Below are 8,695 nucleotides of genomic sequence, written 5' to 3'. Positions count from 1 at the left end.
ATGCCCATTTCTCTTCTCCGACTTAATTCCCTGCAATCCTCTGGTGATTTTAGCTGGGGATGAGAGACGAAGATCTAAATAGGCTTTTCTCAGATTAAAGTGTTCCTCCTCAGCCAAGTCCAACATGACGACTACAAATCAACGCAACAGAGACGACAAGCAAACATTAGCTTAACCATCATCTGCTGCTTAAAGCATCTGCTGACCCGCTTAGAAGCTTTAAACTTAACTCAAACTGATAAACAAAGTTTTTCCTAAATCAAGAATATTCATGAAAAGCAGATTAGGAAATGACTCAGGTTCAAGATCATTCAAAAATCACTTCCTCGTATATTTTTTTTCCACTTGAGAAAAACATTGTAAAGCCAAACAAAGACAGACATTCAGCTCTCACATCCGCAGCCGAAAAACACACAGGGCGGTGCGCTAATTTAAACCATAAATCTCAATGGCATGGCAGAGGATCAGTGGATGGATGTACAATATGCATTGGGGAATATTTTGCTTGGCTCTTATATCATTAGATGACTCACCAAACATCTGCTCTAATCTATCATATTATAGAGTACAAGCTTAGATAGAGACATTCGAAGTCTGTTAAAAGCCAAGGACGAATAAAAGATGAGCGATGTGCTTATGAGACCGTTCTAATCTGCCAGCGTTCGTTCCCACGCACAAAGACGTGTTGCTCGCAGAAGGTAGAAAAATGGATCGGAGACAAACACGGGGATGGGAAGCAAATTCTACTACAGTAGATCTGAACAAAAGAGACAGTATGTGAATGTCATGGAAAATACATCGTCGCAAAATGGATTAACTGTGATCTCAAGCCCATCAATGTGTTGTAGACTCCACCTCTGAACATTTAATTTTGGCCAAAGGAGAACTGGTCACCCTGACTGAGCCTCCCAAGATTTTTTCCTTATTTCCGTCAATTGGTGGAGTTCTGATTTCTTGCAATTGTGGCCTTTGGCTTGCGTGGTTAGGGTTGGTGGAGCTGCTGTTCAGTCTTTCAACCGTGATATTTGTTTGTAACTGAATTAGTTACAGCTTTTACAGTTTCAGTTCTAACACTAGTCTCCTGTGTGCCTGATATGCTGGAATGGTACAATCTGAAATATTGTTACACTCAAACATGTATTACTGCTGCTTGTTTAAACTACTTATTTAAAATCAGCTAAATATACACAATTCTTGAGGGTTTTTGTAGGGTTGTTGCGATCCCATTAATTCATCCCACGATACTATACCGGCGGAGTGTTGTAAAAAAAATTGTCAAACATGCTATATTTTGGTATAATAGGCCTACTCAAATTTAATTCATAACTCCCTTATTATTAAAAAAAAGTATTATTTGCGCATCAATTCACCTAAATTTGATTTATTCATTTTTTTTTGGTAGATAATTGACCAACAAGAAATACATTAAAATAAAGATACATATTAACACAAATGAAGTTTCTTACAAAAAGTTCATTTTCAAACAAAATTAAGCTATACGAAGTAGTCATAAATTGTTTCAATTGTTTCATGCGGCCATTTCGGGATTTTCAGCTACTGTTTTATCAGGTAACAATTCAAAGTTTCACTTTGTGAGTCATTCTTTTTAAAATATTGTTGTGGTTGTTGTAGCTACTAAATCATATTGACAGGAACAGAAATTAACTGATTCAGATGTGCGTTCGGACTGAAGCATTAGAAAACGTGCGATAGGCTAACATAAAAGGTGTGAATTCTAGTTTTGCAACCTTAAAGGGCTCGACGGACTATTAAAATAAAAAGGTCTATTGTCGCACAAATATATTTGATAATGACTTTCCACATGCAGCATTATCCATAGTATGGGTGGATCATTATTGACGATACTGGCATTTACAAACTACAGTGGCACCGTAAGTATTTTGGAGCCATAGAACCCCGATACTACCATTGTACAGGAAAACCGTGCCACCCTTTTACAATGTATGGTATTCTATTATCTTTACTTCATCTAGAGTGGCTTTGTAAAAGTGCTATAAATAAAGATAACTTGACTTGATATGAATGTCTTGCCTCTTGGTCAAGGTTATTTTACTGAATATTAAACTACAGTTGAAGTCAGAATTATTAGCCCCCCTGAATTATCCCGAAATTAATGGAGAGAGGATTTGTTCAACATATTTCTAATCATAATAGTTTTATTAGCTCATTTGTAATAACTGATTTATTTTATCTTTGCCATGATGACAGTAAATAATAATTTACTATAGATTTTCAAGACACTTCTATAGGGCTTTAAGCGACACTTTAAGGCTTAACTAGGTTAATTAGGGTAACTAGGCAGGTTAGCGTAATTAGGCAAGTTATTGTATATTGATGGTTTGTTCTGTAGACTAATGAAAAAAATATGTAGCTTAAAGGGGTTAATAATTTTGTCCCTAAAATGGTGTTTAAAAAATTTAAAACTGTTATTATTCTAGCCAAAATAAAACAAATAAGACCTTTTCCAGAAGAAAAAACATTATCAGACATACTGTGAAAATTTCATTGCTCTGTTAAACATAATTTGAGGAATAATTCTGACTTCAACTGTATATAGTAACTATTTTAAAATAAAACTAATTCTTTGACTATTGGTGAGGTACTTTTTGATTTTGTTAGAGTCAAAAATAATTGCATCATAGTTTGTTTGTTTTTTACCGAATTTACAGAAGACATCCACCAAGATGTCATTCAATATACACTAAAAAATGCTGGGCTACACACAATTTCTTCATGTTGTGCCAACACAAATCCATTAAGTTTACTAATAATTTAAGTTATTAAATCCATTAAGTTTATTTATTTAATAAAAAAATAAAGTTGTACTCAAAAAAACATTAAGAATTAAGTTGTTCCAACTCAATTTAAATAAATAGTTTAAACCAGTAGCAACAGTGATTTTTTTACATGTAGCACACACTCAAACAATGCACACACAGTGATGGCTCAAATACTAATCCATTTTCATACCTTGCAAGTTTTACAAATTTTTCATATGGTATTTTTGTTTTAATCATTTAAAACACATATTTGTAACACTCTTATATGCTTTACTTATTACATGTCGGAATAAGTATCTTGTTTAATATACATAAATATTTCTGCAACGCTAAACAAGGGAACCTAAATATTTCCCTAACATTTTTGACATTTTATTTTAAGTTAAACATTGAAGTAGACACTTCACTTTTACTGAATATACCTTATGTTTACATAAAACGGTACAGTAAAGAACAGAATGCACCATAAAACAGTTCTTTATTTTAATTTTTTGGTTTATCTGCTTTTAGTGAATCTTCTTTTAGCCACTATGCCCCTCACTGCTGGAATCAGCTTCCAGGAATGTTCAGATGTGCTCCAACATTAAGCACATTCAAATCGAAACACATCTGTTTAGCTGTGCCTTTACTGAATGAGCACTGTGCTACGTCTGACAGATCGCACTATTGTGTCTTTCATTTCTTTTTCATTCTTTTATAACCTGTTTTAACACATTTTAGTCTGTTTTTAATCCTTTTTATTATTTGTTTTTATTTTTCTTACACTTGTCTTTTTTTATTTTTGCTTATGTAAAGCACTTTGAATTGTCACTGTGTATGAAATGTGCTATATAAACAAACCTGCCTTGCGTTTAATTTCCATTTTCATTTGGTTTACTGAAACTAAAGAACATTAATTAACTAAAGAAATGCTGATAAAACAGAAAGAAAGCTCACTCTAAAGCTAAATTTTCATTATCAGTATGCCTGAAAGGTATTTTCCTGCTAATTATCTCCATAAGCAAATGATTTAGAATATAATTGTAATGTCTACACTCTTATTTACTTTGCAGAAGTTTCAAGTTTTAAAGTATGGACAAACTAAAACTGCAGGGCAGAACAGCAGTGAAATGGATTAATGGATTTATCATCGACTTTCTCTTGCTCTCCCACTCACCTCTCTGCATGTCTCTTCCCGCTGTAGCTGATCGTCTTGACTTCAGTCTACAATCCCCAAATCCATTCATTCAGTGCCTCACATCATTTCATTCTCTCTCTCTCTCTCTCTCTCTCTCTCTCTCTCTCTCTTTCTATCTCAATCTCAGTCTTTAAATCTCCCTCAAATCCAAGACAGAAATGTTTTGGTGTGCTCTGCAGCCTGACTCAATTATACACGGATCTCTGAGGGAAACTCTGCTGCGTCCTTCATCCATCTATTATTACATAACAATCATCATTACGGAAAGCAGCACTTACTGTAGCTTTCATACAACCTCGCTTCACGAGCCTGTGCATTGTTTCATGCAGCTGCACCTCATTTCTGAACAACGGTTTGGGAATCCTTGAAGACTTTTCTTTGCTGTGACTTGACTTTTTTGTTTTAGTATTGTCCTTGCGTAGTCATGCTTTGATTGTGCTTCGTTTGCTATTGTTTAAAAATGGCTCATAATGGATATGTGGTTGGAAAATGGCCAGAATTACAATACATTAGAAGACACATTAGTAGAAGAGTTCAGAAAGCTCTGTTCTCCATCATAACATTGATCATGTTTATAGCTTTTAATAATTATAATATATGCATGAAACAAAAGTTATAGAATTTGCTTTTACTTTTTATTCCGAAAACGCTCTGCGGAAAAAGCAATACAAAATCATACAGAATTTGTAGGATCATTATATTGTTTATAATATAATTTGTATTGGCTCTAGCAGCGTGTGGCTCAGTGGTTTGCACTGTTGCCTCACAGCAAGAAGGTTACTGGCTTAAGCCTCGGCTGGATCAGTTGGCTTTGCACGTTCTCCCCGTGTTGGCGTGGGTTTCCTCCGGGTGCTCCGGTTTCCCCTACAGTCCAAAGACAAGCGGTATACGTGAATTGGCCTGGGGTGTATGAGTGTGATTTTGAGAGTGTGTCTGTGTTTCCCAGTACTGGATTGTTATATCGCTGTGTAAAACATATGCTGAATAAATTGACGGTTTAAATCCGCTGTGGGGAACCATAGGGACTAAACTGATGGAAAATTAATGAAATGTATTGGCTCTAATGGAAACTGTAATGATCTACGCGAGTATCACAGGTAATTGTATGGCTTCTTTTGGTGGCATGTCAAATAAAACCAGTAAATCCTAATGGAAACCAAAAAACAAAACAAAAAAAAAAACATTGAATGTCATTAATTTAGTTTTAATTAATGAAAGCTTTAGAGTTTAGTGCTGTAACTTTCTAGCGGAAACCATTAGAACTTATGTGATGACTTATTTTTTTAGAAGAATGTTAGTAAATTATTCAAATTATTGTAAAGAAACAAGTAATATTTCAGTAAACATATTTTAAGGATACAAAATACTATTTACTAGTGTGTACAAAAATATTTATAATATATACAAAAATATTATTTACTAGCTAAACTAACAACAATAATGCTGTTGGCAAGTTTGAGAATATAAGTCTTTACTGTGACAGAAATAAACTCAACCCAAAAATAAAATTTTGTCATAATTTACTCATCCTTGAAAGGGTTTAGTTTTTTTTTTTTTTTGCTTTTAAAAGCAAAAGAAGACATTTTCATGAATGCTGGAAACCATTAACTAGGGATGTGTGATTAATTGAAATAGAATCGCAATCGAGATTTGAAATGTTGCGAATATCTAAACACGAGGTTGAAATACATTTGGATTATTTAATTAATTTTCCCTGCCCAAAGCAAATGCTTGACTGTCGTCTGTGTGTGATAGTCTTACTAGCCATTTGAGTGAGCACAATAGAGTGATGACTGTCTTGCTAAAAAGTCAACTAAAAGTATTGCCATGACACTCAATGTAGTAGTAAGCAACAGCAAAGTACAATTTCATAGTTGTTTTATCCATGTTAGATTGCTGAGTGTTCTGTATTTTTATAATTATTAGATTATTGTTTATATAATATCTCTGAATATCACACTAACTGTACCAAAAAAAATAAATACTAATACTACTAATACTTTCCTTCTTAGACTTTACAGACCTGAAACTTGCCTACAGCACTTATTCATTGTTGCTCTTATAGTTGTGTAAATTGCTTCCTTGTCCTCATTTGTAAGTCGCTTTGGAGAAAAGTGTCTGCGAAATGACTAAATGTAAATGTAAATAATAAGCTACACTATCTACCTAATTGAAGTTGTTTACAGAAAGGTAAGGCCATTTTATTTGTGCTTACTGTTTGCTCTAGAGAAAAATGAGTGCTTTATTTCTGAATTTTTAAAAATAAATTTTAATAAATGTGTAAGTCCATATCTTTTCAGTTGCTTTTTTGTATTAACACTCACTGCATTTTAGCAGTAAAAAGCTATAATACAGACTATTGAGCTGAAGCTTGACTACAAAATTAAATTGCAAATCAAATCAAAATATCTGTCAAAAAATAAAAAAAATTAAATCGCAATTAGATATTTTCTACAAATCAAACCGTCCTACCGGTAACATTCATAGTGTTGTTGATTTTTTTTTAAATATGGTTGTCAATGGTTGGTTTTCCATAAATTTTCTTTAAAAAAAAAATAAACAAAACCTCAAACTGCTTTGGAACAAGTCAAGGTTGAATAAGCCAGAAATTATTTTTTTGTCTGAATTATGCCTTAAATGTAAAAGGTGTCAGACATAGATTCTTTCAAAAATGTTTGCCCTAAAAATTGTACTGTATCAGGCAGAAATAGATCAGGTCTGAACTGTGAATGTGGACTTTTTTCAACACCAGTACATAAACCCTGTATTCAGTGAAGTCTCTAAACCAAGAGGGCAATTTCAGAGAGCAGGAGTCCCATAGGCTATAGCTGCTAAAAGTATGGACATATTTAACTTAAAATTCTATGGTAGAAACATTTTCAAATTATATTAATCCTGACTTGAAAATGACTGCAATTAAGTTTAAAACTTGTTTTTTTTTATTCAAATTATGCAAATCAGTAAAAAAAACTAAATTAACCTTGTAAAATTTCATTACAACTTAAAACCACCATGATTATACCTCAGATGACTCAAGTAAAGAAGTAAACAAAAGAAAACGATCCTGAAATATATATAGACACCTTTAAGCACCCCTGTTAAATATAACATAATGTAACTATTAATAACATAATGATGTAAACCATATTTATCTGCCTATGTAGAAATATTTATTAGAGTTTATACAGGATAACATTGACAGATAACAAAACAATAAGCGAGTTCTGTCGTGATGAACACGTGACTTCTTCCAGCTATCGAGCTCGCGATCAATCCCGCTTGTTTTCACGGCGGACAACGACAGAAATGTTGGCAATATTTTTTACACCACCAAGGGATGTAACGGTACATATTGTACTGGCAGCTTGTTGCTGCTGTCGTGACACGGAGCTCAGCTAAGATGCACACCATAGAAGAAAAACAACCCTATACGGCTTAATGTACACAGCGCGAGAAACAAAAGAGCCACACAATGGGCTGAACAATGGCTCAACGACAGCGAATACGCTGCCAAAAAACCATCATCTGGTGTACATATGAATGAGATTTGAAATTCGAGACAACCTACTTAAAAGCACTTTTCCCCTTGTGAGATAGCCTTACTACAGTATAGCATGGTAATTCGTCATGTACGTTGTAAGTAACGTTTACCACACTGGACAAAGGACTGCACAAACCCTCCAACATATAACCGTATAAGGGTTAGTGATACCAAAAATACATGCAGAATATTTTTATGAAATGAAAGGGTTTACAAACTACTTTGGTTAAAACAACAGTTTAAAATCAGGCTTATAAAGAACTTAACGTTACATGATGAAAAAAATCACATAACTTACCGCCGTGACAGCTCGACAGCAGAGGGTTTATTTGCTTACAGCAAGCACTGATAATTCAGTTTTAGCATCCTTTTGTGACAATGTTTTCCCTCATTCCGAAGCATTCAGAATCCAGTCTGTGATCTAATAACAAGACAACTAACGTTAGTGTGTCACGATGTTGAGCCTACAGCGTGAAACCGGTTCACTTAAATGGTTAAAACGGGTCCAGATGCTTTCATATTGATTCGATATCATGATAACCCTGGCTTTTTCGCATCCCTCCGGTTTTCCTTTCTTCCTAGTGTGTATCTGATGGCACTCAGTGTTTTCATTTTGATTCACATGCTCCGTGTCTTCGGAGTGAACCATTCGCCGAGAGCGGGGGGAGGCGCACAAAGGGGCCTCCGTGAATGAAGCGCCCCATTCAGTGTTAGCTTTTTAAACTTGGACATAACATGCATGAAGGCTTGAAAGACATTGGGTTTTAATCTCTTTGTGGTACAGAAATGCATGGTTTAAAGGGATAGATGGTTCTCCCAAAAATGAAAATTTCCTCACGATTTACACTCAAGTGGCTCTTAACTTTTATGAAATTCTGTCGAAGACAAAGTAATACTGAATAATGTTGGAAGCCAGCAACCAAAGAAACAAAAAATACTATGGAAGTCATTGAAAGTTTCCAGCATTGTTCAGTATTTCTTCCTTGTGATTTCTCATGCACCATGACCAGATTTTTGAGATCTTGGGCTTTTTGGCTTTTAAAAGCCTTTTAAATGTTCTTTGTTGTTTTTGGTTTCAATGCACTGGACACATTTTTAAATGTTTCTTTATTAATTTGTGTCTGTAACTTTCAATTGAAATAGGCTTTAATTATATATTCCAGAACTTCTCCAAAA

The 8,695-nt window shown here is 34.2% G+C and overlaps 1 protein-coding gene across 1 annotated transcript in view; it reads right to left on the bottom strand.

Annotated features, from left to right (window-relative positions):
• The window catches only part of tmem198aa (transmembrane protein 198aa), a 49,804-nt gene extending 41,684 nt beyond the window's left edge, over positions 1–8,120 (bottom strand). The window contains exon 1 of the mRNA XM_686856.10: positions 7,818–8,120. The gene's annotated coding sequence lies outside the window, so the exon portion shown is untranslated. The remainder of the gene's footprint in view (positions 1–7,817) is intronic.
• Between the last annotated feature and the right edge of the window lie 575 nt (positions 8,121–8,695).

This window comes from Danio rerio, chromosome 9 (genome assembly GCF_049306965.1).
Source record: "Danio rerio strain Tuebingen ecotype United States chromosome 9, GRCz12tu, whole genome shotgun sequence".
Classification (NCBI taxonomy): Eukaryota; Metazoa; Chordata; class Actinopteri; order Cypriniformes; family Danionidae; genus Danio; species Danio rerio.
The sequence above is the reverse complement of the archived record's forward strand: the minus strand, read 5'-3'. Positions and strand labels throughout refer to the sequence as shown.